Source organism: Misgurnus anguillicaudatus, chromosome 10 (genome assembly GCF_027580225.2).
Source record: "Misgurnus anguillicaudatus chromosome 10, ASM2758022v2, whole genome shotgun sequence".
In the NCBI taxonomy this organism is placed as follows: Eukaryota; Metazoa; Chordata; class Actinopteri; order Cypriniformes; family Cobitidae; genus Misgurnus; species Misgurnus anguillicaudatus.
The window spans coordinates 6,136,358-6,163,984 of record NC_073346.2 but is presented as its reverse complement, the minus strand read 5'-3'; the positions used below and the strand labels follow the sequence as shown (position 1 = coordinate 6,163,984).

Below are 27,627 nucleotides of genomic sequence, written 5' to 3'. Positions count from 1 at the left end.
TTCCTTACCTCCTTTTTTAAAAAACATTCCCTGCTACTGCCCCAGCCAACTACCTTCCTTACCCCAAAATCAGTAAACCCCTTAGATCGGTACTTTAAAAGGACAACCCTACCCCATTCTGAACCTCAATCCATCCCCTTGCTTTTTTACTATTTACCTGAAATAAATTAACCATAAACTACACCCTGCCCTAACACCAGCTATCATAATCCCAAAAAGAATTTTTGAAGTGAAAATGATCTATTAAGCTGAAGGTCTTAGACCTTGTTCTTCTGTTGGGGCCCTTTCTTTTTCCTTTTTTTCCCTAGAGGCTATGGAAATCAATGGGATGGAGATTGGAGATAACCTGTGCCGGTGCATCCTCTGTGTAATGTGCACAGAAGCCGTTTCCCAATGTCAAGGAAGGATCCTCGGAAGCTAGAATTTCGAGGATGCTACGTCATCGACGTCAGTCGAAGGACTGTTCCAATGTCGAGGATCCTCGAAATTTCAGCCAAGGACTGAGTCCTTCGTTCGAGAAATATCCCATATACAGGAAAGGATGCAAATTTGTATCCTTCGCGCTCTTCACGCGCTGAAATCACCCACAATCCTATGCGCGCAGCACCGAAAGCACACCTTTCAATCACGCAATGACGTAATTACGTGCACTTGTTAGCCTGTTCCATTTAACGTGTTCTCCGAATGCTTAAAAGGAGCCTCGCCTCGCCTGTCAAGGAAGTGACTTGTAAGGACTAGTCCTGCCAAGGAAGTATCCTTGACATTGAGAAACGGCTAGCGTTTCATTCCCCAAAACCTCTCAGCAAAAGATCACACTGTGACATGTTAGTAGCCCGTGCCTGTGTCTTTATTTTGCGCAGGAACGTATTTCTACCTCTTTTGCTCCTCCCAGGTGGAAGGGTCTGGGTGGATCCTGAACCAGAAATTACCCTTTTTGAACATTATGGTGTGGCACAGGGAGCACACTGGGTCGAGGTTTGTTGGACATAACTCAAGTTTTCCTTCAACTACGTATAAATCTTTCGCCTTTTACTAAAGATTTCCGTGGAGGAGGACGTTGTGAGTTTTTTGTATTTTTGGGTGCTCTGCTTACAGCAGAGCTGCGTAACTTTGGTCAATTGCAGAAAATCTTTCATTAAGGCCTGGTTTGTCGCGAGGTGTTCAGAAACGATGGTCGCTTCCGAAGCACCGCTTTATGAGGCTTCGAAACTTTTCAAAATCTATCGTTTTGAATCAATTTGCTCGGAGCTTGTTTCAAACTGGCCAAGTCACGTGATTTTAGCAAACGAGGCTTCATTACGTCATAACTCTTTCGAAACGTTTTGAAAATCCAATGGATCACCACTAGGGGGAGTTGGTCACAAATGACCAGTGTCTCATATGGTAAGGTAAACTCGGGTCAGTCTTATTACGCAAGTTCATAAAACATGCATCCTTCTGGCTAGTAACACTACCATTTTGTTTACTTTTTGTTTATAGACAGATTTAATGACAAAAATGTGCATAATTAAAAGGGGAGATGGTTTTAATGATTTGTTTGCCCTAAATACAACTGAAAAACACACAATACACTTTTAATTATGTCTTAATAAGGTTAAATAATTTTTTAAACATGTTTTAATACAAATCTTGCTATTATTTTGTAAAATAAAGTGTAAAATGTTTGGAAAGATCTGCTTTAACACTATTTTGACCAGCAGGTGTCGCCAGCGAGTGTGGTGTTTCGAACGCTTCGAAGAACTGAATCAATTTCCGAAGCGATTGGTTCAATCGATTCGAAGCTTCGAAAAGTTTCGTTTCTCCCATCACCGGTGTTCAGTGGCTTTAAACAAAGGCGACTTGTGACTCCAACATAGGGATGGCGAGAGGTGCGAAATCGGCAAACTAACAGCAGCGCTCAGCGCCGTAACTCTTGCATTTCAATCGGCAGTCCAGAAACAAAGCAAATCTCCCCGTCGGGGAATCGAACCCCGGTCTTCCGCGTGACAGGCGGAGATACTGTCCACTATACTAACGAGGACTCCTCTCTCTCGCATTGGCATCACGCCGGCCAACCTCCCCTTCGAAAGAGTACTCTTGGGATTCTGTGGTTATCAAGTTACAGACACCAGCAGGAGGCGTGGAAGGGAATCGACTGAATCCGTGATCAATTCAGTGCAGCTCTAAAACAACAGTTGGTTCAGGACATTCACAGGTCCTGTTGAGCAACACCTTTCTGCCTGCGTTGGTGGTATAGTGGTGAGCATAGCTGCCTTCCAAGCAGTTGACCCGGGTTCGATTCCCGGCCAACGCATTGCTTTTTGCCCGACCCCATCGTGAGAACGAGAGCAACGCAGCGCACTTCTTCATCCGATTTTGATGCGTAAAGGTGGCTCGTGCAAGTTGTTTGAGAAGTCAAACGAAAAGGAGATCTCCCCGTCGGGGAATCGAACCCCGGTCTTCCGCGTGACAGGCGGAGATACTGTCCACTATACTAACGAGGATCTTACGCCCAGGGTGAGTCGTCGAGCCGAATCCCCAATCCAGAACGCAGCAAATAACACACGCTCCCCATTTGTGAGGACAGCCTTCCTGTTTATTCCCCCCGTATTTTTGTTTATTTTGTCTGCTTGTTTATATTTTAAAAAGTTTCCTTACCTCCTTTTTTAAAAAACATTCCCTGCTACTGCCCCAGCCAACTACCTTCCTTACCCCAAAATCAGTAAACCCCTTAGATCGGTACTTTAAAAGGACAACCCTACCCCATTCTGAACCTCAATCCATCCCCTTGCTTTTTTACTATTTACCTGAAATAAATTAACCATAAACTACACCCTGCCCTAACACCAGCTATCATAATCCCAAAAAGAATTTTTGAAGTGAAAATGATCTATTAAGCTGAAGGTCTTAGACCTTGTTCTTCTGTTGGGGCCCTTTCTTTTTCCTTTTTTTCCCTAGAGGCTATGGAAATCAATGGGATGGAGATTGGAGATAACCTGTGCCGGTGCATCCTCTGTGTAATGTGCACAGAGTTTCATTCCCCAAAACCTCTCAGCAAAAGATCACACTGTGACATGTTAGTAGCCCGTGCCTGTGTCTTTATTTTGCGCAGGAACGTATTTCTACCTCTTTTGCTCCTCCCAGGTGGAAGGGTCTGGGTGGATCCTGAACCAGAAATTACCCTTTTTGAACATTATGGTGTGGCACAGGGAGCACACTGGGTCGAGGTTTGTTGGACATAACTCAAGTTTTCCTTCAACTACGTATAAATCTTTCGCCTTTTACTAAAGATTTCCGTGGAGGAGGACGTTGTGAGTTTTTTGTATTTTTGGGTGCTCTGCTCACAGCAGAGCTGCGTAACTTTGGTCAATTGCAGAAAATCTTTCATTAAGGCCTGGTTTGTCGCGAGGTGTTCAGAAACGATGGTCGCTTCCGAAGCACCGCTTTATGAGGCTTCGAAACTTTTCAAAATCTATCGTTTTGAATCAATTTGCTCGGAGCTTGTTTCAAACTGGCCAAGTCACGTGATTTTAGCAAACGAGGCTTCATTACGTCATAACTCTTTCGAAACGTTTTGAAAATCCAATGGATCACCACTAGGGGGAGTTGGTCACAAATGACCAGTGTCTCATATGGTAAGGTAAACTCGGGTCAGTCTTATTACGCAAGTTCATAAAACATGCATCCTTCTGGCTAGTAACACTACCATTTTGTTTACTTTTTGTTTATAGACAGATTTAATGACAAAAATGTGCATAATTAAAAGGGGAGATGGTTTTAATGATTTGTTTGCCCTAAATACAACTGAAAAACACATAATACACTTTTAATTATGTCTTAATAAGGTTAAATAATTTTTTAAACATGTTTTAATACAAATCTTGCTATTATTTTGTAAAATAAAGTGTAAAATGTTTGGAAAGATCTGCTTTAACACTATTTTGACCAGCAGGTGTCGCCAGCGAGTGTGGTGTTTCGAACGCTTCGAAGAACTGAATCAATTTCCGAAGCGATTGGTTCAATCGATTCGAAGCTTCGAAAAGTTTCGTTTCTCCCATCACCGGTGTTCAGTGGCTTTAAACAAAGGCGACTTGTGACTCCAACATAGGGACGGCGAGAGGTGCGAAATCGGCAAACTAACAGCAGCGCTCAGCGCCGTAACTCTTGCATTTCAATCGGCAGTCCAGAAACAAAGCAAATCTCCCCGTCGGGGAATCGAACCCCGGTCTTCCGCGTGACAGGCGGAGATACTGTCCACTATACTAACGAGGACTCCTCTCTCTCGCATTGGCATCACGCTGGCCAACCTCCCCTTCGAAAGAGTACTCTTGGGATTCTGTGGTTATCAAGTTACAGACACCAGCAGGAGGCGTGGAAGGGAATCGACTGAATCCGTGATCAATTCAGTGCAGCTCTAAAACAACAGTTGGTTCAGGACATTCACAGGTCCTGTTGAGCAACACCTTTCTGCCTGCGTTGGTGGTATAGTGGTGAGCATAGCTGCCTTCCAAGCAGTTGACCCGGGTTCGATTCCCGGCCAACGCATTGCTTTTTGCCCGACCCCATCGTGAGAACGAGAGCAACGCAGCGCACTTCTTCAGCCGATTTTGATGCGTAAAGGTGGCTCGTGCAAGTTGTTTGAGAAGTCAAACGAAAAGGAGATCTCCCCGTCGGGGAATCGAACCCCGGTCTTCCGCGTGACAGGCGGAGATACTGTCCACTATACTAACGAGGATCTTACGCCCAGGGTGAGTCGTCGAGCCGAATCCCCAATCCAGAACGCAGCAAATAACACACGCTCCCCATTTGTGAGGACAGCCTTCCTGTTTATTCCCCCCGTATTTTTGTTTATTTTGTCTGCTTGTTTATATTTTAAAAAGTTTCCTTACCTCCTTTTTTAAAAAACATTCCCTGCTACTGCCCCAGCCAACTACCTTCCTTACCCCAAAATCAGTAAACCCCTTAGATCGGTACTTTAAAAGGACAACCCTACCCCATTCTGAACCTCAATCCATCCCCTTGCTTTTTTACTATTTACCTGAAATAAATTAACCATAAACTACACCCTGCCCTAACACCAGCTATCATAATCCCAAAAAGAATTTTTGAAGTGAAAATGATCTATTAAGCTGAAGGTCTTAGACCTTGTTCTTCTGTTGGGGCCCTTTCTTTTTCCTTTTTTTCCCTAGAGGCTATGGAAATCAATGGGATGGAGATTGGAGATAACCTGTGCCGGTGCATCCTCTGTGTAATGTGCACAGAGTTTCATTCCCCAAAACCTCTCAGCAAAAGATCACACTGTGACATGTTAGTAGCCCGTGCCTGTGTCTTTATTTTGCGCAGGAACGTATTTCTACCTCTTTTGCTCCTCCCAGGTGGAAGGGTCTGGGTGGATCCTGAACCAGAAATTACCCTTTTTGAACATTATGGTGTGGCACAGGGAGCACACTGGGTCGAGGTTTGTTGGACATAACTCAAGTTTTCCTTCAACTACGTATAAATCTTTCGCCTTTTACTAAAGATTTCCGTGGAGGAGGACGTTGTGAGTTTTTTGTATTTTTGGGTGCTCTGCTCACAGCAGAGCTGCGTAACTTTGGTCAATTGCAGAAAATCTTTCATTAAGGCCTGGTTTGTCGCGAGGTGTTCAGAAACGATGGTCGCTTCCGAAGCACCGCTTTATGAGGCTTCGAAACTTTTCAAAATCTATCGTTTTGAATCAATTTGCTCGGAGCTTGTTTCAAACTGGCCAAGTCACGTGATTTTAGCAAACGAGGCTTCATTACGTCATAACTCTTTCGAAACGTTTTGAAAATCCAATGGATCACCACTAGGGGGAGTTGGTCACAAATGACCAGTGTCTCATATGGTAAGGTAAACTCGGGTCAGTCTTATTACGCAAGTTCATAAAACATGCATCCTTCTGGCTAGTAACACTACCATTTTGTTTACTTTTTGTTTATAGACAGATTTAATGACAAAAATGTGCATAATTAAAAGGGGAGATGGTTTTAATGATTTGTTTGCCCTAAATACAACTGAAAAACACACAATACACTTTTAATTATGTCTTAATAAGGTTAAATAATTTTTTAAACATGTTTTAATACAAATCTTGCTATTATTTTGTAAAATAAAGTGTAAAATGTTTGGAAAGATCTGCTTTAACACTATTTTGACCAGCAGGTGTCGCCAGCGAGTGTGGTGTTTCGAACACTTCGAAGAACTGAATCAATTTCCGAAGCGATTGGTTCATTGGATTCGAAGCTTCGAAAAGTTTCGTTTCTCCCATCACCGGTGTTCAGTGGCTTTAAACAAAGGCAACTTGTGACTCCAACATAGGGACGGCGAGAGGTGCGAAATCGGCAAACTAACAGCAGCGCTCAGCGCCGTAACTCTTGCATTTCAATCGGCAGTCCAGAAACAAAGCAAATCTCCCCGTCGGGGAATCGAACCCCGGTCTTCCGCGTGACAGGCGGAGATACTGTCCACTATACTAACGAGGACTCCTCTCTCTCGCACTGGCATCACGCCGGCCAACCTCCCCTTCGAAAGAGTACTCTTGGGATTCTGTGGTTATCAAGTTACAGACACCAGCAGGAGGCGTGGAAGGGAATCGACTGAATCCGTGATCAATTCAGTGCAGCTCTAAAACAACAGTTGGTTCAGGACATTCACAGGTCCTGTTGAGCAACACCTTTCTGCCTGCGTTGGTGGTATAGTGGTGAGCATAGCTGCCTTCCAAGCAGTTGACCCGGGTTCGATTCCCGGCCAACGCATTGCTTTTTGCCCGACCCCATCGTGAGAACGAGAGCAACGCAGCGCACTTCTTCAGCCGATTTTGATGCGTAAAGGTGGCTCGTGCAAGTTGTTTGAGAAGTCAAACGAAAAGGAGATCTCCCCGTCGGGGAATCGAACCCCGGTCTTCCGCGTGACAGGCGGAGATACTGTCCACTATACTAACGAGGATCTTACGCCCAGGGTGAGTCGTCGAGCCGAATCCCCAATCCAGAACGCAGCAAATAACACACGCTCCCCATTTGTGAGGACAGCCTTCCTGTTTATTCCCCCCGTATTTTTGTTTATTTTGTCTGCTTGTTTATATTTTAAAAAGTTTCCTTACCTCCTTTTTTAAAAAACATTCCCTGCTACTGCCCCAGCCAACTACCTTCCTTACCCCAAAATCAGTAAACCCCTTAGATCGGTACTTTAAAAGGACAACCCTACCCCATTCTGAACCTCAATCCATCCCCTTGCTTTTTTACTATTTACCTGAAATAAATTAACCATAAACTACACCCTGCCCTAACACCAGCTATCATAATCCCAAAAAGAATTTTTGAAGTGAAAATGATCTATTAAGCTGAAGGTCTTAGACCTTGTTCTTCTGTTGGGGCCCTTTCTTTTTCCTTTTTTTCCCTAGAGGCTATGGAAATCAATGGGATGGAGATTGGAGATAACCTGTGCCGGTGCATCCTCTGTGTAATGTGCACAGAGTTTCATTCCCCAAAACCTCTCAGCAAAAGATCACACTGTGACATGTTAGTAGCCCGTGCCTGTGTCTTTATTTTGCGCAGGAACGTATTTCTACCTCTTTTGCTCCTCCCAGGTGGAAGGGTCTGGGTGGATCCTGAACCAGAAATTACCCTTTTTGAACATTATGGTGTGGCACAGGGAGCACACTGGGTCGAGGTTTGTTGGACATAACTCAAGTTTTCCTTCAACTACGTATAAATCTTTCGCCTTTTACTAAAGATTTCCGTGGAGGAGGACGTTGTGAGTTTTTTGTATTTTTGGGTGCTCTGCTCACAGCAGAGCTGCGTAACTTTGGTCAATTGCAGAAAATCTTTCATTAAGGCCTGGTTTGTCGCGAGGTGTTCAGAAACGATGGTCGCTTCCGAAGCACCGCTTTATGAGGCTTCGAAACTTTTCAAAATCTATCGTTTTGAATCAATTTGCTCGGAGCTTGTTTCAAACTGGCCAAGTCACGTGATTTTAGCAAACGAGGCTTCATTACGTCATAACTCTTTCGAAACGTTTTGAAAATCCAATGGATCACCACTAGGGGGAGTTGGTCACAAATGACCAGTGTCTCATATGGTAAGGTAAACTCGGGTCAGTCTTATTACGCAAGTTCATAAAACATGCATCCTTCTGGCTAGTAACACTACCATTTTGTTTACTTTTTGTTTATAGACAGATTTAATGACAAAAATGTGCATAATTAAAAGGGGAGATGGTTTTAATGATTTGTTTGCCCTAAATACAACTGAAAAACACACAATACACTTTTAATTATGTCTTAATAAGGTTAAATAATTTTTTAAACATGTTTTAATACAAATCTTGCTATTATTTTGTAAAATAAAGTGTAAAATGTTTGGAAAGATCTGCTTTAACACTATTTTGACCAGCAGGTGTCGCCAGCGAGTGTGGTGTTTCGAACGCTTCGAAGAACTGAATCAATTTCCGAAGCGATTGGTTCAATCGATTCGAAGCTTCGAAAAGTTTCGTTTCTCCCATCACCGGTGTTCAGTGGCTTTAAACAAAGGCGACTTGTGACTCCAACATAGGGACGGCGAGAGGTGCGAAATCGGCAAACTAACAGCAGCGCTCAGCGCCGTAACTCTTGCATTTCAATCGGCAGTCCAGAAACAAAGCAAATCTCCCCGTCGGGGAATCGAACCCCGGTCTTCCGCGTGACAGGCGGAGATACTGTCCACTATACTAACGAGGACTCCTCTCTCTCGCATTGGCATCACGCCGGCCAACCTCCCCTTCGAAAGAGTACTCTTGGGATTCTGTGGTTATCAAGTTACAGACACCAGCAGGAGGCGTGGAAGGGAATCGACTGAATCCGTGATCAATTCAGTGCAGCTCTAAAACAACAGTTGGTTCAGGACATTCACAGGTCCTGTTTAGCAACACCTTTCTGCCTGCGTTGGTGGTATAGTGGTGAGCATAGCTGCCTTCCAAGCAGTTGACCCGGGTTCGATTCCCGGCCAACGCATTGCTTTTTGCCCGACCCCATCGTGAGAACGAGAGCAACGCAGCGCACTTCTTCAGCCGATTTTGATGCGTAAAGGTGGCTCGTGCAAGTTGTTTGAGAAGTCAAACGAAAAGGAGATCTCCCCGTCGGGGAATCGAACCCCGGTCTTCCGCGTGACAGGCGGAGATACTGTCCACTATACTAACGAGGATCTTACACCCAGGGTGAGTCGTCGAGCCGAATCCCCAATCCAGAACGCAGCAAATAACACACGCTCCCCATTTGTGAGGACAGCCTTCCTGTTTATTCCCCCCGTATTTTTGTTTATTTTGTCTGCTTGTTTATATTTTAAAAAGTTTCCTTACCTCCTTTTTTAAAAAACATTCCCTGCTACTGCCCCAGCCAACTACCTTCCTTACCCCAAAATCAGTAAACCCCTTAGATCGGTACTTTAAAAGGACAACCCTACCCCATTCTGAACCTCAATCCATCCCCTTGCTTTTTTACTATTTACCTGAAATAAATTAACCATAAACTACACCCTGCCCTAACACCAGCTATCATAATCCCAAAAAGAATTTTTGAAGTGAAAATGATCTATTAAGCTGAAGGTCTTAGACCTTGTTCTTCTGTTGGGGCCCTTTCTTTTTCCTTTTTTTCCCTAGAGGCTATGGAAATCAATGGGATGGAGATTGGAGATAACCTGTGCCGGTGCATCCTCTGTGTAATGTGCACAGAGTTTCATTCCCCAAAACCTCTCAGCAAAAGATCACACTGTGACATGTTAGTAGCCCGTGCCTGTGTCTTTATTTTGCGCAGGAACGTATTTCTACCTCTTTTGCTCCTCCCAGGTGGAAGGGTCTGGGTGGATCCTGAACCAGAAATTACCCTTTTTGAACATTATGGTGTGGCACAGGGAGCACACTGGGTCGAGGTTTGTTGGACATAACTCAAGTTTTCCTTCAACTACGTATAAATCTTTCGCCTTTTACTAAAGATTTCCGTGGAGGAGGACGTTGTGAGTTTTTTGTATTTTTGGGTGCTCTGCTCACAGCAGAGCTGCGTAACTTTGGTCAATTGCAGAAAATCTTTCATTAAGGCCTGGTTTGTCGCGAGGTGTTCAGAAACGATGGTCGCTTCCGAAGCACCGCTTTATGAGGCTTCGAAACTTTTCAAAATCTATCGCTTTGAATCAATTTGCTCGGAGCTTGTTTCAAACTGGCCAAGTCACGTGATTTTAGCAAACGAGGCTTCATTACGTCATAACTCTTTCGAAACGTTTTGAAAATCCAATGGATCACCACTAGGGGGAGTTGGTCACAAATGACCAGTGTCTCATATGGTAAGGTAAACTCGGGTCAGTCTTATTACGCAAGTTCATAAAACATGCATCCTTCTGGCTAGTAACACTACCATTTTGTTTACTTTTTGTTTATAGACAGATTTAATGACAAAAATGTGCATAATTAAAAGGGGAGATGGTTTTAATGATTTGTTTGCCCTAAATACAACTGAAAAACACACAATACACTTTTAATTATGTCTTAATAAGGTTAAATAATTTTTTAAACATGTTTTAATACAAATCTTGCTATTATTTTGTAAAATAAAGTGTAAAATGTTTGGAAAGATCTGCTTTAACACTATTTTGACCAGCAGGTGTCGCCAGCGAGTGTGGTGTTTCGAACGCTTCGAAGAACTGAATCAATTTCCGAAGCGATTGGTTCAATCGATTCGAAGCTTCGAAAAGTTTCGTTTCTCCCATCACCGGTGTTCAGTGGCTTTAAACAAAGGCGACTTGTGACTCCAACATAGGGACGGCGAGAGGTGCGAAATCGGCAAACTAACAGCAGCGCTCAGCGCCGTAACTCTTGCATTTCAATCGGCAGTCCAGAAACAAAGCAAATCTCCCCGTCGGGGAATCGAACCCCGGTCTTCCGCGTGACAGGCGGAGATACTGTCCACTATACTAACGAGGACTCCTCTCTCTCGCATTGGCATCACGCCGGCCAACCTCCCCTTCGAAAGAGTACTCTTGGGATTCTGTGGTTATCAAGTTACAGACACCAGCAGGAGGCGTGGAAGGGAATCGACTGAATCCGTGATCAATTCAGTGCAGCTCTAAAACAACAGTTGGTTCAGGACATTCACAGGTCCTGTTGAGCAACACCTTTCTGCCTGCGTTGGTGGTATAGTGGTGAGCATAGCTGCCTTCCAAGCAGTTGACCCGGGTTCGATTCCCGGCCAACGCATTGCTTTTTGCCCGACCCCATCGTGAGAACGAGAGCAACGCAGCGCACTTCTTCAGCCGATTTTGATGCGTAAAGGTGGCTCGTGCAAGTTGTTTGAGAAGTCAAACGAAAAGGAGATCTCCCCGTCGGGGAATCGAACCCCGGTCTTCCGCGTGACAGGCGGAGATACTGTCCACTATACTAACGAGGATCTTACGCCCAGGGTGAGTCGTCGAGCCGAATCCCCAATCCAGAACGCAGCAAATAACACACGCTCCCCATTTGTGAGGACAGCCTTCCTGTTTATTCCCCCCGTATTTTTGTTTATTTTGTCTAATTGTTTATATTTTAAAAAGTTTCCTTACCTCCTTTTTTAAAAAACATTCCCTGCTACTGCCCCAGCCAACTACCTTCCTTACCCCAAAATCAGTAAACCCCTTAGATCGGTACTTTAAAAGGACAACCCTACCCCATTCTGAACCTCAATCCATCCCCTTGCTTTTTTACTATTTACCTGAAATAAATTAACCATAAACTACACCCTGCCCTAACACCAGCTATCATAATCCCAAAAAGAATTTTTGAAGTGAAAATGATCTATTAAGCTGAAGGTCTTAGACCTTGTTCTTCTGTTGGGGCCCTTTCTTTTTCCTTTTTTTCCCTAGAGGCTATGGAAATCAATGGGATGGAGATTGGAGATAACCTGTGCCGGTGCATCCTCTGTGTAATGTGCACAGAGTTTCATTCCCCAAAACCTCTCAGCAAAAGATCACACTGTGACATGTTAGTAGCCCGTGCCTGTGTCTTTATTTTGCGCAGGAACGTATTTCTACCTCTTTTGCTCCTCCCAGGTGGAAGGGTCTGGGTGGATCCTGAACCAGAAATTACCCTTTTTGAACATTATGGTGTGGCACAGGGAGCACACTGGGTCGAGGTTTGTTGGACATAACTCAAGTTTTCCTTCAACTACGTATAAATCTTTCGCCTTTTACTAAAGATTTCCGTGGAGGAGGACGTTGTGAGTTTTTTGTATTTTTGGGTGCTCTGCTCACAGCAGAGCTGCGTAACTTTGGTCAATTGCAGAAAATCTTTCATTATGGCCTGGTTTGTCGCGAGGTGTTCAGAAACGATGGTCGCTTCCGAAGCACCGCTTTATGAGGCTTTGAAACTTTTCAAAATCTATCGTTTTGAATCAATTTGCTCGGAGCTTGTTTCAAACTGGCCAAGTCACGTGATTTTAGCAAACGAGGCTTCATTACGTCATAACTCTTTCGAAACGTTTTGAAAATCCAATGGATCACCACTAGGGGGAGTTGGTCACAAATGACCAGTGTCTCATATGGTAAGGTAAACTCGGGTCAGTCTTATTACGCAAGTTCATAAAACATGCATCCTTCTGGCTAGTAACACTACCATTTTGTTTACTTTTTGTTTATAGACAGATTTAATGACAAAAATGTGCATAATTAAAAGGGGAGATGGTTTTAATGATTTGTTTGCCCTAAATACAACTGAAAAACACACAATACACTTTTATTTATGTCTTAATAAGGTTAAATAATTTTTTAAACATGTTTTAATACAAATCTTGCTATTATTTTGTAAAATAAAGTGTAAAATGTTTGGAAAGATCTGCTTTAACACTATTTTGACCAGCAGGTGTCGCCAGCGAGTGTGGTGTTTCGAACGCTTCGAAGAACTGAATCAATTTCCGAAGCGATTGGTTCAATCGATTCGAAGCTTCGAAAAGTTTCGTTTCTCCCATCACCGGTGTTCAGTGGCTTTAAACAAAGGCGACTTGTGACTCCAACATAGGGACGGCGAGAGGTGTGAAATCGGCAAACTAACAGCAGCGCTCAGCGCCGTAACTCTTGCATTTCAATCGGCAGTCCAGAAACAAAGCAAACCTCCCCGTCGGGGAATCGAACCCCGGTCTTCCGCGTGACAGGCGGAGATACTGTCCACTATACTAACGAGGACTCCTTTCTCTCGCACTGGCATCACGCCGGCCAACCTCCCCTTCGAAAGAGTACTCTTGGGATTCTGTGGTTATCAAGTTACAGACACCAGCAGGAGGCGTGGAAGGGAATCGACTGAATCCGTGATCAATTCAGTGCAGCTCTAAAACAACAGTTGGTTCAGGACATTCACAGGTCCTGTTGAGCAACACCTTTCTGCCTGCGTTGGTGGTATAGTGGTGAGCATAGCTGCCTTCCAAGCAGTTGACCCGGGTTCGATTCCCGGCCAACGCATTGCTTTTTGCCCGACCCCATCGTGAGAACGAGAGCAACGCAGCGCACTTCTTCAGCCGATTTTGATGCGTAAAGGTGGCTCGTGCAAGTTGTTTGAGAAGTCAAACGAAAAGGAGATCTCCCCGTCGGGGAATCGAACCCCGGTCTTCCGCGTGACAGGCGGAGATACTGTCCACTATACTAACGAGGATCTTACGCCCAGGGTGAGTCGTCGAGCCGAATCCCCAATCCAGAACGCAGCAAATAACACACGCTCCCCATTTGTGAGGACAGCCTTCCTGTTTATTCCCCCCGTATTTTTGTTTATTTTGTCTGCTTGTTTATATTTTAAAAAGTTTCCTTACCTCCTTTTTTAAAAAACATTCCCTGCTACTGCCCCAGCCAACTACCTTCCTTACCCCAAAATCAGTAAACCCCTAGATCGGTACTTTAAAAGGACAACCCTACCCCATTCTGAACCTCAATCCATCCCCTTGCTTTTTTACTATTTACCTGAAATAAATTAACCATAAACTACACCCTGCCCTAACACCAGCTATCATAATCCCAAAAAGAATTTTTGAAGTGAAAATGATCTATTAAGCTGAAGGTCTTAGACCTTGTTCTTCTGTTGGGGCCCTTTCTTTTTCCTTTTTTTCCCTAGAGGCTATGGAAATCAATGGGATGGAGATTGGAGATAACCTGTGCCGGTGCATCCTCTGTGTAATGTGCACAGAGTTTCATTCCCCAAAACCTCTCAGCAAAAGATCACACTGTGACATGTTAGTAGCCCGTGTCTTTATTTTGCGCAGGAACGTATTTCTACCTCTTTTGCTCCTCCCAGGTGGAAGGGTCTGGGTGGATCCTGAACCAGAAATTACCCTTTTTGAACATTATGGTGTGGCACAGGGAGCACACTGGGTCGAGGTTTGTTGGACATAACTCAAGTTTTCCTTCAACTACGTATAAATCTTTCGCCTTTTACTAAAGATTTCCGTGGAGGAGGACGTTGTGAGTTTTTTGTATTTTTGGGTGCTCTGCTCACAGCAGAGCTGCGTAACTTTGGTCAATTGCAGAAAATCTTTCATTAAGGCCTGGTTTGTCGCGAGGTGTTCAGAAACGATGGTCGCTTCCGAAGCACCGCTTTATGAGGCTTTGAAACTTTTCAAAATCTATCGTTTTGAATCAATTTGCTCGGAGCTTGTTTCAAACTGGCCAAGTCACGTGATTTTAGCAAACGAGGCTTCATTACGTCATAACTCTTTCGAAACGTTTTGAAAATCCAATGGATCACCACTAGGGGGAGTTGGTCACAAATGACCAGTGTCTCATATGGTAAGGTAAACTCGGGTCAGTCTTATTACGCAAGTTCATAAAACATGCATCCTTCTGGCTAGTAACACTACCATTTTGTTTACTTTTTGTTTATAGACAGATTTAATGACAAAAATGTGCATAATTAAAAGGGGAGATGGTTTTAATGATTTGTTTGCCCTAAATACAACTGAAAAACACACAATACACTTTTAATTATGTCTTAATAAGGTTAAATAATTTTTTAAACATGTTTTAATACAAATCTTGCTATTATTTTGTAAAATAAATTGTAAAATGTTTGGAAAGATCTGCTTTAACACTATTTTGACCAGCAGGTGTCGCCAGCGAGTGTGGTGTTTCGAACGCTTCGAAGAACTGAATCAATTTCCGAAGCGATTGGTTCAATCGATTCGAAGCTTCGAAAAGTTTCGTTTCTCCCATCACCGGTGTTCAGTGGCTTTAAACAAAGGCGACTTGTGACTCCAACATAGGGACGGCGAGAGGTGTGAAATCGGCAAACTAACAGCAGCGCTCAGCGCCGTAACTCTTGCATTTCAATCGGCAGTCCAGAAACAAAGCAAACCTCCCCGTCGGGGAATCGAACCCCGGTCTTCTGCGTGACAGGCGGAGATACTGTCCACTATACTAACGAGGACTCCTTTCTCTCGCACTGGCATCACGCCGGCCAACCTCCCCTTCGAAAGAGTACTCTTGGGATTCTGTGGTTATCAAGTTACAGACACCAGCAGGAGGCGTGGAAGGGAATCGACTGAATCCGTGATCAATTCAGTGCAGCTCTAAAACAACAGTTGGTTCAGGACATTCACAGGTCCTGTTGAGCAACACCTTTCTGCCTGCGTTGGTGGTATAGTGGTGAGCATAGCTGCCTTCCAAGCAGTTGACCCGGGTTCGATTCCCGGCCAACGCATTGCTTTTTGCCCGACCCCATCGTGAGAACGAGAGCAACGCAGCGCACTTCTTCAGCCGATTTTGATGCGTAAAGGTGGCTCGTGCAAGTTGTTTGAGAAGTCAAACGAAAAGGAGATCTCCCCGTCGGGGAATCGAACCCCGGTCTTCCGCGTGACAGGCGGAGATACTGTCCACTATACTAACGAGGATCTTACGCCCAGGGTGAGTCGTCGAGCCGAATCCCCAATCCAGAACGCAGCAAATAACACACGCTCCCCATTTGTGAGGACAGCCTTCCTGTTTATTCCCCCCGTATTTTTGTTTATTTTGTCTGCTTGTTTATATTTTAAAATGTTTCCTTACCTCCTTTTTTAAAAAACATTCCCTGCTACTGCCCCAGCCAACTACCTTCCTTACCCCAAAATCAGTAAACCCCTTAGATCGGTACTTTAAAAGGACAACCCTACCCCATTCTGAACCTCAATCCATCCCCTTGCTTTTTTACTATTTACCTGAAATAAATTAACCATAAACTACACCCTGCCCTAACACCAGCTATCATAATCCCAAAAAGAATTTTTGAAGTGAAAATGATCTATTAAGCTGAAGGTCTTAGACCTTGTTCTTCTGTTGGGGCCCTTTCTTTTTCCTTTTTTTCCCTAGAGGTTATGGAAATCAATGGGATGGAGATTGGAGATAACCTGTGCCGGTGCATCCTCTGTGTAATGTGCACAGAGTTTCATTCCCCAAAACCTCTCAGCAAAAGATCACACTGTGACATGTTAGTAGCCCGTGCCTGTGTCTTTATTTTGCGCAGGAACGTATTTCTACCTCTTTTGCTCCTCCCAGGTGGAAGGGTCTGGGTGGATCCTGAACCAGAAATTACCCTTTTTGAACAATATGGTGTGGCACAGGGAGCACACTGGGTCGAGGTTTGTTGGACATAACTCAAGTTTTCCTTCAACTACGTATAAATCTTTCGCCTTTTACTAAAGATTTCCGTGAAGGAGGACGTTGTGAGTTTTTTGTATTTTTGGGAGCTCTGCTCACAGCAGAGCTGCGTAACTTTGGTCAATTGCAGAAAATCTTTCATTATGGCCTGGTTTGTCGCGAGGTGTTCAGAAACGATGGTCGCTTCCGAAGCACCGCTTTATGAGGCTTCGAAACTTTTCAAAATCTATCGTTTTGAATCAATTTGCTCGGAGCTTGTTTCAAACTGGCCAAGTCACGTGATTTTAGCAAACGAGGCTTCATTACGTCATAACTCTTTCGAAACGTTTTGAAAATCCAATGGATCACCACTAGGGGGAGTTGGTCACAAATGACCAGTGTCTCATATGGTAAGGTAAACTCGGGTCAGTCTTATTACGCAAGTTCATAAAACATGCATCCTTCTGGCTAGTAACACTACCATTTTGTTTACTTTTTGTTTATAGACAGATTTAATGACAAAAATGTGCATAATTAAAAGGGGAGATGGTTTTAATGATTTGTTTGCCCTAAATACAACTGAAAAACACACAATACACTTTTAATTATGTCTTAATAAGGTTAAATAATTTTTTAAACATGTTTTAATACAAATCTTGCTATTATTTTGTAAAATAAAGTGTAAAATGTTTGGAAAGATCTGCTTTAACACTATTTTGACCAGCAGGTGTCGCCAGCGAGTGTGGTGTTTCGAAAGCTTCGAAGAACTGAATCAATTTCCGAAGCGATTGGTTCAATCGATTCGAAGCTTCGAAAAGTTTCGTTTCTCCCATCACCGGTGTTCAGTGGCTTTAAACAAAGGCGACTTGTGACTCCAACATAGGGACGGCGAGAGGTGTGAAATCGGCAAACTAACAGCAGCGCTCAGCGCCGTAACTCTTGCATTTCAATCGGCAGTCCAGAAACAAAGCAAACCTCCCCGTCGGGGAATCGAACCCCGGTCTTCCGCGTGACAGGCGGAGATACTGTCCACTATACTAACGATGACTCCTCTCTCTCGCACTGGCATCACGCCGGCCAACCTCCCCTTCGAAAGAGTACTCTTGGGATTCTGTGGTTATCAAGTTACAGACACCAGCAGGAGGCGTGGAAGGGAATCGACTGAATCCGTGATCAATTCAGTGCAGCTCTAAAACAACAGTTGGTTCAGGACATTCACAGGTCCTGTTGAGCAACACCTTTCTGCCTGCGTTGGTGGTATAGTGGTGAGCATAGCTGCCTTCCAAGCAGTTGACCCGGGTTCGATTCCCGGCCAACGCATTGCTTTTTGCCCGACCCCATCGTGAGAACGAGAGCAACGCAGCGCACTTCTTCAGCCGATTTTGATGCGTAAAGGTGGCTCGTGCAAGTTGTTTGAGAAGTCAAACGAAAAGGAGATCTCCCCGTCGGGGAATCGAACCCCGGTCTTCCGCGTGACAGGCGGAGATACTGTCCACTATACTAACGAGGATCTTACACCCAGGGTGAGTCGTCGAGCCGAATCCCCAATCCAGAACGCAGCAAATAACACACGCTCCCCATTTGTGAGGACAGCCTTCCTGTTTATTCCCCCCGTATTTTTGTTTATTTTGTCTGCTTGTTTATATTTTAAAAAGTTTCCTTACCTCCTTTTTTAAAAAACATTCCCTGCTACTGCCCCAGCCAACTACCTTCCTTACCCCAAAATCAGTAAACCCCTTAGATCGGTACTTTAAAAGGACAACCCTACCCCATTCTGAACCTCAATCCATCCCCTTGCTTTTTTACTATTTACCTGAAATAAATTAACCATAAACTACACCCTGCCCTAACACCAGCTATCATAATCCCAAAAAGAATTTTTGAAGTGAAAATGATCTATTAAGCTGAAGGTCTTAGACCTTGTTCTTCTGTTGGGGCCCTTTCTTTTTCCTTTTTTTCCCTAGAGGTTATGGAAATCAATGGGATGGAGATTGGAGATAACCTGTGCCGGTGCATCCTCTGTGTAATGTGCACAGAGTTTCATTCCCCAAAACCTCTCAGCAAAAGATCACACTGTGACATGTTAGTAGCCCGTGCCTGTGTCTTTATTTTGCGCAGGAACGTATTTCTACCTCTTTTGCTCCTCCCAGGTGGAAGGGTCTGGGTGGATCCTGAACCAGAAATTACCCTTTTTGAACATTATGGTGTGGCACAGGGAGCACACTGGGTCGAGGTTTGTTGGACATAACTCAAGTTTTCCTTCAACTACGTATAAATCTTTCGCCTTTTACTAAAGATTTCCGTGGAGGAGGACGTTGTGAGTTTTTTGTATTTTTGGGAGCTCTGCTCACAGCAGAGCTGCGTAACTTTGGTCAATTGCAGAAAATCTTTCATTATGGCCTGGTTTGTCGCGAGGTGTTCAGAAACGATGGTCGCTTCCGAAGCACCGCTTTATGAGGCTTCGAAACTTTTCAAAATCTATCGTTTTGAATCAATTTGCTCGGAGCTTGTTTCAAACTGGCCAAGTCACGTGATTTTAGCAAACGAGGCTTCATTACGTCATAACTCTTTCGAAACGTTTTGAAAATCCAATGGATCACCACTAGGGGGAGTTGGTCACAAATGACCAGTGTCTCATATGGTAAGGTAAACTCGGGTCAGTCTTATTACGCAAGTTCATAAAACATGCATCCTTCTGGCTAGTAACACTACCATTTTGTTTACTTTTTGTTTATAGACAGATTTAATGACAAAAATGTGCATAATTAAAAGGGGAGATGGTTTTAATGATTTGTTTGCCCTAAATACAACTGAAAAACACACAATACACTTTTAATTATGTCTTAATAAGGTTAAATAATTTTTTAAACATGTTTTAATACAAATCTTGCTATTATTTTGTAAAATAAAGTGTAAAATGTTTGGAAAGATCTGCTTTAACACTATTTTGACCAGCAGGTGTCGCCAGCGAGTGTGGTGTTTCGAACGCTTCGAAGAACTGAATCAATTTCCGAAGCGATTGGTTCAATCGATTCGAAGCTTCGAAAAGTTTCCTTTCTCCCATCACCGGTGTTCAGTGGCTTTAAACAAAGGCGACTTGTGACTCCAACATAGGGACGGCGAGAGGTGCGAAATCGGCAAACTAACAGCAGCGCTCAGCGCCGTAACTCTTGCATTTCAATCGGCAGTCCAGAAACAAAGCAAAACTCCCCGTCGGGGAATCGAACCCCGGTCTTCCGCGTGACAGGCGGAGATACTGTCCACTATACTAACGAGGACTCCTCTCTCTCGCACTGGCATCACGCCGGCCAATCTCCCCTTCGAAAGAGTACTCTTGGGATTCTGTGGTTATCAAGTTACAGACACCAGCAGGAGGCGTGGAAGGGAATCGACTGAATCCGTGATCAATTCAGTGCAGCTCTAAAACAACAGTTGGTTCAGGACATTCACAGGTCCTGTTGAGCAACACCTTTCTGCCTGCGTTGGTGGTATAGTGGTGAGCATAGCTGCCTTCCAAGCAGTTGACCCGGGTTCGATTCCCGGCCAACGCATTGCTTTTTGCCCGACCCCATCGTGAGAACGAGAGCAACGCAGCGCACTTCTTCAGCCGATTTTGATGCGTAAAGGTGGCTCGTGCAAGTTGTTTGAGAAGTCAAACGAAAAGGAGATCTCCCCGTCGGGGAATCGAACCCCGGTCTTCCGCGTGACAGGCGGAGATACTGTCCACTATACTAACGAGGATCTTACGCCCAGGGTGAGTCGTCGAGCCGAATCCCCAATCCAGAACGCAGCAAATAACACACGCTCCCCATTTGTGAGGACAGCCTTCCTGCTTATTCCCCCCGTATTTTTGTTTATTTTGTCTGCTTGTTTATATTTTAAAAAGTTTCCTTACCTCCTTTTTTAAAAAACATTCCCTGCTACTGCCCCAGCCAACTACCTTCCTTACCCCAAAATCAGTAAACCCCTTAGATCGGTACTTTAAAAGGACAACCCTACCCCATTCTGAACCTCAATCCATCCCCTTGCTTTTTTACTATTTACCTGAAATAAATTAAACATAAACTACACCCTGCCCTAACACCAGCTATCATAATCCCATAAAGAATTTTTAAAGTGAAAATGATCTATTAAGCTGAAGGTCTTAGACCTTGTTCTTCTGTTGGGGCCCTTTCTTTTTCCTTTTTTTCCCTAGAGGCTATGGAAATTAATGGGATGGAGATTGGAGATAACCTGTGCCGGTGCATCCTCTGTGTAATGTGCACAGAGTTTCATTCCCCAAAACCTCTCAGCAAAAGATCACACTGTGACATGTTAGTAGCCTGTGCCTGTGTCTTTATTTTGCGCAGGAACGTATTTCTACCTCTTTTGCTCCTCCCAGGTGGAAGGATCTGGGTGGATCCTGAACCAGAAATTACCCTTTTTGAACATTATGGTGTGGCACAGGGAGCACACTGGGTCGAGGTTTGTTGGACATAACTCAAGTTTTCCTTCAACTACGTATAAATCTTTCACCTTTTACTAAAGATTTTCGTGGAGGAGGACGTTGTGAGTTTTTTGTATTTTTGGGTGCTCTGCTCATAGCAGAGCTGCGTATCTTTGGTCAATTGCAGAAAATCTTTCATTATGGTCTGGTTTGTCGCGAGGTGTTCAGAATCGATGGTCGCATCCGAAGCACCACTTTATGAGGCTTCGAAACTTTTCAAAATCTATCGTTTTGAATCAATTTGCTCGGAGCTTGTTTCAAACTGGCCAAGTCACGTGATTTTAGCAAACGAGGCTTCATTATGTCATAACTCTTTCGAAACGTTTTGAAAATCCAATGGATCACCACTAGGGGGAGTTGGTCACAAATGACCAATGTCTCATATGGTAAGGTAAACTCGGGTCAGTCTTATTACGCAAGTTCATAAAACATGCATCCTTCTGGCTAGTAACACTACCATTTTGTTTACTTTTTGTTTATAGACAGATTTAATGACAAAAATGTGCATAATTAAAAGGGGAGATGGTTTTAATGATTTGTTTGCCCTAAATACAACTGAAAAACACACAATACACTTTTAATTATGTCTTAATAAGGTTAAATAATTTTTTAAACATGTTTTAATACAAATCTTGCTATTATTTTGTAAAATAAAGTGTAAAATGTTTGGAAAGATCTGCTTTAACACTATTTTGACCAGCAGGTGTCGCCAGCGAGTGTGGTGTTTCGAACGCTTCGAAGAACTGAATCAATTTCCGAAGCGATTGGTTCAATCGATTCGAAGCTTCGAAAAGTTTCCTTTCTCCCATCACCGGTGTTCAGTGGCTTTAAACAAAGGCGACTTGTGACTCCAACATAGGGACGGCGAGAGGTGCGAAATCGGCAAACGAACAGCAGCGCTCAGCTCGTGCCGTAACTCTTGCATTTCAATCGGCAGTCCAGAAACAAAGCAAACCTCCCCGTCGGGAAATCGAACCACGGTCTTCCGCGTGACAGGCGGAGATACTGTCCACTATACTAACGAGGATCTTACGCCCAGGGTGAGTCGTCGAGCCGAATCCCCAATCCAGAACGCAGCAAATAACACACGCTCCCCATTTGTGAGGACAGCCTTCCTGCTTATTCCCCCCGTATTTTTGTTTATTTTGTCTGCTTGTTTATATTTTAAAAAGTTTCCTTACCTCCTTTTTTAAAAAACATTCCCTGCTACTGCCCCAGCCAACTACCTTCCTTACCCCAAAATCAGTAAACCCCTTAGATCGGTACTTTAAAAGGACAACCCTACCCCATTCTGAACCTCAATCCATCCCCTTGCTTTTTTACTATTTACCTGAAATAAATTAACCATAAACTACACCCTGCCCTAACACCAGCTATCATAATCCCAAAAAGAATTTTTGAAGTGAAAATGATCTATTAAGCTGAAGGTCTTAGACCTTGTTCTTCTGTTGGGGCCCTTTCTTTTTCCTTTTTTTCCCTAGAGGCTATGGAAATAAATGGGATGGAGATTGGAGATAACCTGTGCCGGTGCATCCTCCGTGTAATGTGCACAGAGTTTCATTCCCCAAAACCTCTCAGCAAAAGATCACACTGTGACATGTTAGTAGCCTGTGCCTGTGTCTTTATTTTGCGCAGGAACGTATTTCTACCTCTTTTGCTCCTCCCAGGTGGAAGGATCTGGGTGGATCCTGAACCAGAAATTACCCTTTTTGAACATTATGGTGTGGCACAGGGAGCACACTGGGTCGAGGTTTGTTGGACATAACTCAAGTTTTCCTTCAACTACGTATAAATCTTTCGCCTTTTACTAAAGATTTCCGTGGAGGAGGACGTTGTGAGTCTTTTGTATTTTTGGGTGCTCTGCTCACAGCAGAGCTGCGTAACTTTGGTCAATTGCAGAAAATCTTTCATTATGGTCTGGTTTGTCGCGACGTGTTCAGAAACGATGGTCGCTTCCGAAGCACCGCTTTATGAGGCTTCGAAACTTTTCAAAATCTATCGTTTTGAATCAATTTGCTCGGAGCTTGTTTCAAACTGGCCAAGTCACGTGATTTTAGCAAACGAGGCTTCATTATGTCATAACTCTTTCGAAACGTTTTGAAAATCCAATGGATCACCACTAGGGGGAGTTGGTCACAAATGACCAATGTCTCATATGGTAAGGTAAACTCGGGTCAGTCTTATTACGCAAGTTCATAAAACATGCATCCTTCTGGCTAGTAACACTACCATTTTGTTTACTTTTTGTTTATAGACAGATTTAATGACAAAAATGTGCATAATTAAAAGGGGAGATGGTTTTAATGATTTGTTTGCCCTAAATACAACTGAAAAACACACAATACACTTTTAATTATGTCTTAATAAGGTTAAATAATTTTTTTAAACATGTTTTAATACAAATCTTGCTATTATTTTGTAAAATAAAGTGTAAAATGTTTGTAAAGATCTGCTTTAACACTATTTTGACCAGCAGGTGTCGCCAGCGAGTGTGGTGTTTCGAACGCTTCGAAGAACTGAATCAATTTCCGAAGCGATTGGTTCAATCGATTCGAAGCTTCGAAAAGTTTCGTTTCTCCCATCACCAGTGTTCAGTGGCTTTAAACAAAGGCGACTTGTGACTCCAACATAGGGACGGCGAGAGGTGCGAAATCAGCAAACGAACAGAAGCGCTCAGCTCGTGCCGTAACTCTTGCATTTCAATCGGCAGTCCAGAAACAAAGCAAACCTCCCGGTCGGGGAATCGAACCCCGGTCTTCTGCGTGACAGGCGGAGATACTGTCCACTATACTAACGAGGACTCCTCTCTCTCGCACGGGCATCACGCCGGCCAATCTCCCCTTCGAAAGAGTACTCTTGGGATTCTGTGGTTATCAAGTTACAGACACCAGCAGGAGGCGTGGAAGGGAATCGACTGAATCCGTGATCAATTTAGTGCAGCTCTAAAACAACAGTTGGTTCAGGACATTCACAGGTCCTGTTGAGCAACCCCTTTCTGCCTGCGTTGGTGGTATAGTGGTGAGCATAGCTGCCTTCCAAGCAGTTGACCCGGGTTCGATTCCCGGCCAACGCATTGCTTTTTGCTCGACCCCATCGTGAGAACGAGAGCAACGCAGCGCACTTCTTCAGCCGATTTTGATGCGTAAAGGTGGCTCGTGCAAGTTGTTTGAGAAGTCAAACGAAAAGGAGATCTCCCCTTCGGGGAATCGAACCCCGGTCTTCCGCGTGACAGGCGGAGATACTGTCCACTATACTAACGAGGATCTTACGCCCAGGGTGAGTCGTCGAGCCGAATCCCCAATCCAGAACGCAGCAAATAACACACGCTCCCCATTTGTGAGGACAGCCTTCCTGCTTATTCCCCCCGTATTTTTGTTTATTTTGTCTGCTTGTTTATATTTTAAAAAGTTTCCTTACCTCCTTTTTTAAAAAACATTCCCTGCTACTGCCCCAGCCAACTACCTTCCTTACCCCAAAATCAGTAAACCCCTTAGATCGGTACTTTAAAAGGACAACCCTACCCCATTCTGAACCTCAATCCATCCCCTTGCTTTTTTACTATTTACCTGAAATAAATTAAACATAAACTACACCCTGCCCTAACACCAGCTATCATAATCCCAAAAAGAATTTTTGAAGTGAAAATGATCTATTAAGCTGAAGGTCTTAGACCTTGTTCTTCTGTTGGGGCCCTTTCTTTTTCCTTTTTTCCCTAGAGGCTATGGAAATTAATGGGATGGAGATTGGAGATAACCTGTGCCGGTGCATCCTCTGTGTAATGTGCGCAGAGTTTCATTCCCCAAAACCTCTCAGCAAAAGATCACACTGTGACATGTTAGTAGCCTGTGCCTGTGTCTTTATTTTGCGCAGGAACGTATTTCTACCTCTTTTGCTCCTCCCAGGTGGAAGGATCTGGGTGGATCCTGAACCAGAAATTACCCTTTTTGAACATTATGGTGTGGCACAGGGAGCACACTGGGTCGAGGTTTGTTGGACATAACTCAAGTTTTCCTTCAACTACGTATAAATCTTTCGCCTTTTACTAAAGATTTCCGTGGAGGAGGACGTTGTGAGTTTTTTGTATTTTTGGGTGCTCTGCTCACAGCAGAGCTGCGTATCTTTGGTTAATTGCAGAAAATCTTTCATTATGGTCTGGTTTGTCGCGAGGTGTTCAGAAACGATGGTCGCTTCCGAAGCACCGCTTTATGAGGCTTCGTAACTTTTCAAAATCTATCGTTTTGAATCAATTTGCTCGGAGCTTGTTTCAAACTGGCCAAGTCACGTGATTTTAGCAAACGAGGCTTCATTATGTCATAACTCTTTCGAAACGTTTTGAAAATCCAATGGATCACCACTAGGGGGAGTTGGTCACAAATGACCAATGTCTCATATGGTAAGGTAAACTCGGGTCAGTCTTATTACGCAAGTTCATAAAACATGCATCCTTCTGGCTAGTAACACTACCATTTTGTTTACTTTTTGTTTATAGACAGATTTAATGACAAAAATGTGCATAATTAAAAGGGGAGATGGTTTTAATGATTTGTTTGCCCTAAATACAACTGAAAAACACACAATACACTTTTAATTATGTCTTAATAAGGTTAAATAATTTTTTAAACATGTTTTAATACAAATCTTGCTATTATTTTGTAAAATAAAGTGTAAAATGTTTGGAAAGATCTGCTTTAACACTATTTTGACCAGCAGGTGTCGCCAGCGAGTGTGGTGTTTCGAACGCTTCGAAGAACTGAATCAATTTCCGAAGCAATTGGTTCAATCGATTCGAAGCTTCGAAAAGTTTCCTTTCTCCCATCACCGGTGTTCAGTGGCTTTAAACAAAGGCGACTTGTGACTCCAACATAGGGACGGCGAGAGGTGCGAAATCGGCAAACGAACAGCAGCGCTCAGCTCGTGCCGTAACTCTTGCATTTCAATCGGCAGTCCAGAAACAAAGCAAACCTCCCCGTCGGGGAATCGAACCCCCGCGTGACAGGCGGAGATACTGTCCACTATACTAACGAGGACTCCTCTCTCTCGCACGGGCATCACGCCGGCCAATCTCCCCTTCGAAAGAGTACTCTTGGGATTCTGTGGTTATCAAGTTACAGACACCAGCAGGAGGCGTGGAAGGGAATCGACTGAATCCGTGATCAATTCAGTGCAGCTCTAAAACAACAGTTGGTTCAGGACATTCACAGGTCCTGTTGAGCAACACCTTTCTGCCTGCGTTGGTGGTATAGTGGTGAGCATAGCTGCCTTCCAAGCAGTTGACCCGGGTTCGATTCCCGGCCAACGCATTGCTTTTTGCTCGACCCCATCGTGAGAACGAGAGCAACGCAGCGCACTTCTTCAGCCGATTTTGATGCGTAAAGGTGGCTCGTGCAAGTTGTTTGAGAAGTCAAACGAAAAGGAGATCTCCCCGTCGGGGAATCGAACCCCGGTCTTCCGCGTGACAGGCGGAGTTACTGTCTACTATACTAACAAGGATCTTACGCCCAGGGAGAGTCGTCGAGCCGAATCCCCAATCCAGAACGCAGCAAATAACACACGCTCCCCATTTGTGAGGACAGCCTTCCTGCTTATTCCCCCCGTATTTTTGTTTATTTTGTCTGCTTGTTTATATTTTAAAAAGTTTCCTTACCTCCTTTTTTAAAAAACATTCCCTGCTACTGCCCCAGCCAACTACCTTCCTTACCCCAAAATCAGTAAACCCCTTAGATCGGTACTTTAAAAGGACAACCCTACCCCATTCTGAACCTCAATCCATCCCCTTGCTTTTTTACTATTTACCTGAAATAAATTAAACATAAACTACACCCTGCCCTAACACCAGCTATCATAATCCCAAAAAGAATTTTTGAAGTGAAAATGATCTATTAAGCTGAAGGTCTTAGACCTTGTTCTTCTGTTGGGGCCCTTTCTTTTTCCTTTTTTTCCCTAGAGGCTATGGAAATTAATGGGATGGAGATTGGAGATAACCTGTGCCGGTGCATCCTCTGTGTAATGTGCACAGAGTTTCATTCCCCAAAACCTCTCAGCAAAAGATCACACTGTGACATGTTAGTAGCCTGTGCCTGTGTCTTTATTTTGCGCAGGAACGTATTTCTACCTCTTTTGCTCCTCCCAGGTGGAAGGATCTGGGTGGATCCTGAACCAGAAATTACCCTTTTTGAACATTATGGTGTGGCACAGGGAGCACACTGGGTCGAGGTTTGTTGGACATAACTCAAGTTTTTCTTCAACTACGTATAAATCTTTCGCCTTTTACTAAAGATTTCCGTGGAGGAGGACGTTGTGAGTTTTTTGTATTTTTGGGTGCTCTGCTCACAGCAGAGCTGCGTATCTTTGGTCAATTGCAGAAAATCTTTCATTATGGTCTGGTTTGTCGCGAGGTGTTCAGAAACGATGGTCGCTTCCGAAGTACTGCTTTATGAGGCTTCGAAACTTTTCAAAATCTATCGTTTTGAATCAATTTGCTCGGAGCTTGTTTCAAACTGGCCAAGTCACGTGATTTTAGCAAACGAGGCTTCATTATGTCATAACTCTTTCGAAACG

The 27,627-nt window shown here is 43.9% G+C and overlaps 24 non-coding genes across 24 annotated transcripts; all 24 read left to right on the top strand.

Moving 5' to 3' along the window:
- The first annotated feature begins 987 nt into the window (after positions 1-987).
- LOC141367395 (U5 spliceosomal RNA) lies at positions 988-1,102 on the top strand. Its single transcript, XR_012371748.1, has one exon. It is a non-coding gene; the product is annotated as a U5 spliceosomal RNA (small nuclear RNA).
- A 1,119-nt stretch (positions 1,103-2,221) lies between these two features.
- On the top strand, positions 2,222-2,293 carry trnag-ucc (transfer RNA glycine (anticodon UCC)). The gene has a single exon. It is a non-coding gene; the product is annotated as a tRNA-Gly (tRNA).
- Positions 2,294-3,218: 925 nt separating this feature from the next.
- LOC141367405 (U5 spliceosomal RNA) lies at positions 3,219-3,333 on the top strand. Its single transcript, XR_012371758.1, has one exon. It is a non-coding gene; the product is annotated as a U5 spliceosomal RNA (small nuclear RNA).
- A 1,119-nt stretch (positions 3,334-4,452) lies between these two features.
- Positions 4,453-4,524, top strand: trnag-ucc (transfer RNA glycine (anticodon UCC)). The gene has a single exon. It is a non-coding gene; the product is annotated as a tRNA-Gly (tRNA).
- A 925-nt stretch (positions 4,525-5,449) lies between these two features.
- LOC141367404 (U5 spliceosomal RNA) lies at positions 5,450-5,564 on the top strand. Its single transcript, XR_012371757.1, has one exon. It is a non-coding gene; the product is annotated as a U5 spliceosomal RNA (small nuclear RNA).
- A 1,119-nt stretch (positions 5,565-6,683) lies between these two features.
- Positions 6,684-6,755, top strand: trnag-ucc (transfer RNA glycine (anticodon UCC)). Its single transcript has one exon. It is a non-coding gene; the product is annotated as a tRNA-Gly (tRNA).
- A 925-nt stretch (positions 6,756-7,680) lies between these two features.
- On the top strand, positions 7,681-7,795 carry LOC141367403 (U5 spliceosomal RNA). Its single transcript, XR_012371756.1, has one exon. It is a non-coding gene; the product is annotated as a U5 spliceosomal RNA (small nuclear RNA).
- A 1,119-nt stretch (positions 7,796-8,914) lies between these two features.
- On the top strand, positions 8,915-8,986 carry trnag-ucc (transfer RNA glycine (anticodon UCC)). Its single transcript has one exon. It is a non-coding gene; the product is annotated as a tRNA-Gly (tRNA).
- A 925-nt stretch (positions 8,987-9,911) lies between these two features.
- Positions 9,912-10,026, top strand: LOC141367402 (U5 spliceosomal RNA). The gene has a single exon (XR_012371755.1). It is a non-coding gene; the product is annotated as a U5 spliceosomal RNA (small nuclear RNA).
- A 1,119-nt stretch (positions 10,027-11,145) lies between these two features.
- On the top strand, positions 11,146-11,217 carry trnag-ucc (transfer RNA glycine (anticodon UCC)). The gene has a single exon. It is a non-coding gene; the product is annotated as a tRNA-Gly (tRNA).
- Positions 11,218-12,142: 925 nt separating this feature from the next.
- Positions 12,143-12,257, top strand: LOC141367401 (U5 spliceosomal RNA). Its single transcript, XR_012371754.1, has one exon. It is a non-coding gene; the product is annotated as a U5 spliceosomal RNA (small nuclear RNA).
- A 1,119-nt stretch (positions 12,258-13,376) lies between these two features.
- trnag-ucc (transfer RNA glycine (anticodon UCC)) lies at positions 13,377-13,448 on the top strand. The gene has a single exon. It is a non-coding gene; the product is annotated as a tRNA-Gly (tRNA).
- Positions 13,449-14,366: 918 nt separating this feature from the next.
- LOC141367399 (U5 spliceosomal RNA) lies at positions 14,367-14,481 on the top strand. Its single transcript, XR_012371752.1, has one exon. It is a non-coding gene; the product is annotated as a U5 spliceosomal RNA (small nuclear RNA).
- Positions 14,482-15,600: 1,119 nt separating this feature from the next.
- On the top strand, positions 15,601-15,672 carry trnag-ucc (transfer RNA glycine (anticodon UCC)). Its single transcript has one exon. It is a non-coding gene; the product is annotated as a tRNA-Gly (tRNA).
- Positions 15,673-16,597: 925 nt separating this feature from the next.
- LOC141367394 (U5 spliceosomal RNA) lies at positions 16,598-16,712 on the top strand. The gene has a single exon (XR_012371747.1). It is a non-coding gene; the product is annotated as a U5 spliceosomal RNA (small nuclear RNA).
- A 1,119-nt stretch (positions 16,713-17,831) lies between these two features.
- trnag-ucc (transfer RNA glycine (anticodon UCC)) lies at positions 17,832-17,903 on the top strand. The gene has a single exon. It is a non-coding gene; the product is annotated as a tRNA-Gly (tRNA).
- A 925-nt stretch (positions 17,904-18,828) lies between these two features.
- Positions 18,829-18,943, top strand: LOC141367397 (U5 spliceosomal RNA). Its single transcript, XR_012371750.1, has one exon. It is a non-coding gene; the product is annotated as a U5 spliceosomal RNA (small nuclear RNA).
- Positions 18,944-20,062: 1,119 nt separating this feature from the next.
- trnag-ucc (transfer RNA glycine (anticodon UCC)) lies at positions 20,063-20,134 on the top strand. Its single transcript has one exon. It is a non-coding gene; the product is annotated as a tRNA-Gly (tRNA).
- Positions 20,135-21,059: 925 nt separating this feature from the next.
- Positions 21,060-21,174, top strand: LOC141367564 (U5 spliceosomal RNA). The gene has a single exon (XR_012371916.1). It is a non-coding gene; the product is annotated as a U5 spliceosomal RNA (small nuclear RNA).
- A 1,657-nt stretch (positions 21,175-22,831) lies between these two features.
- LOC141367433 (U5 spliceosomal RNA) lies at positions 22,832-22,946 on the top strand. The gene has a single exon (XR_012371785.1). It is a non-coding gene; the product is annotated as a U5 spliceosomal RNA (small nuclear RNA).
- Positions 22,947-24,070: 1,124 nt separating this feature from the next.
- trnag-ucc (transfer RNA glycine (anticodon UCC)) lies at positions 24,071-24,142 on the top strand. The gene has a single exon. It is a non-coding gene; the product is annotated as a tRNA-Gly (tRNA).
- Positions 24,143-25,066: 924 nt separating this feature from the next.
- On the top strand, positions 25,067-25,181 carry LOC129449303 (U5 spliceosomal RNA). Its single transcript, XR_008646058.1, has one exon. It is a non-coding gene; the product is annotated as a U5 spliceosomal RNA (small nuclear RNA).
- Positions 25,182-26,297: 1,116 nt separating this feature from the next.
- Positions 26,298-26,369, top strand: trnag-ucc (transfer RNA glycine (anticodon UCC)). The gene has a single exon. It is a non-coding gene; the product is annotated as a tRNA-Gly (tRNA).
- A 925-nt stretch (positions 26,370-27,294) lies between these two features.
- Positions 27,295-27,409, top strand: LOC129449302 (U5 spliceosomal RNA). The gene has a single exon (XR_008646057.2). It is a non-coding gene; the product is annotated as a U5 spliceosomal RNA (small nuclear RNA).
- The last annotated feature ends 218 nt before the right edge of the window (positions 27,410-27,627 follow it).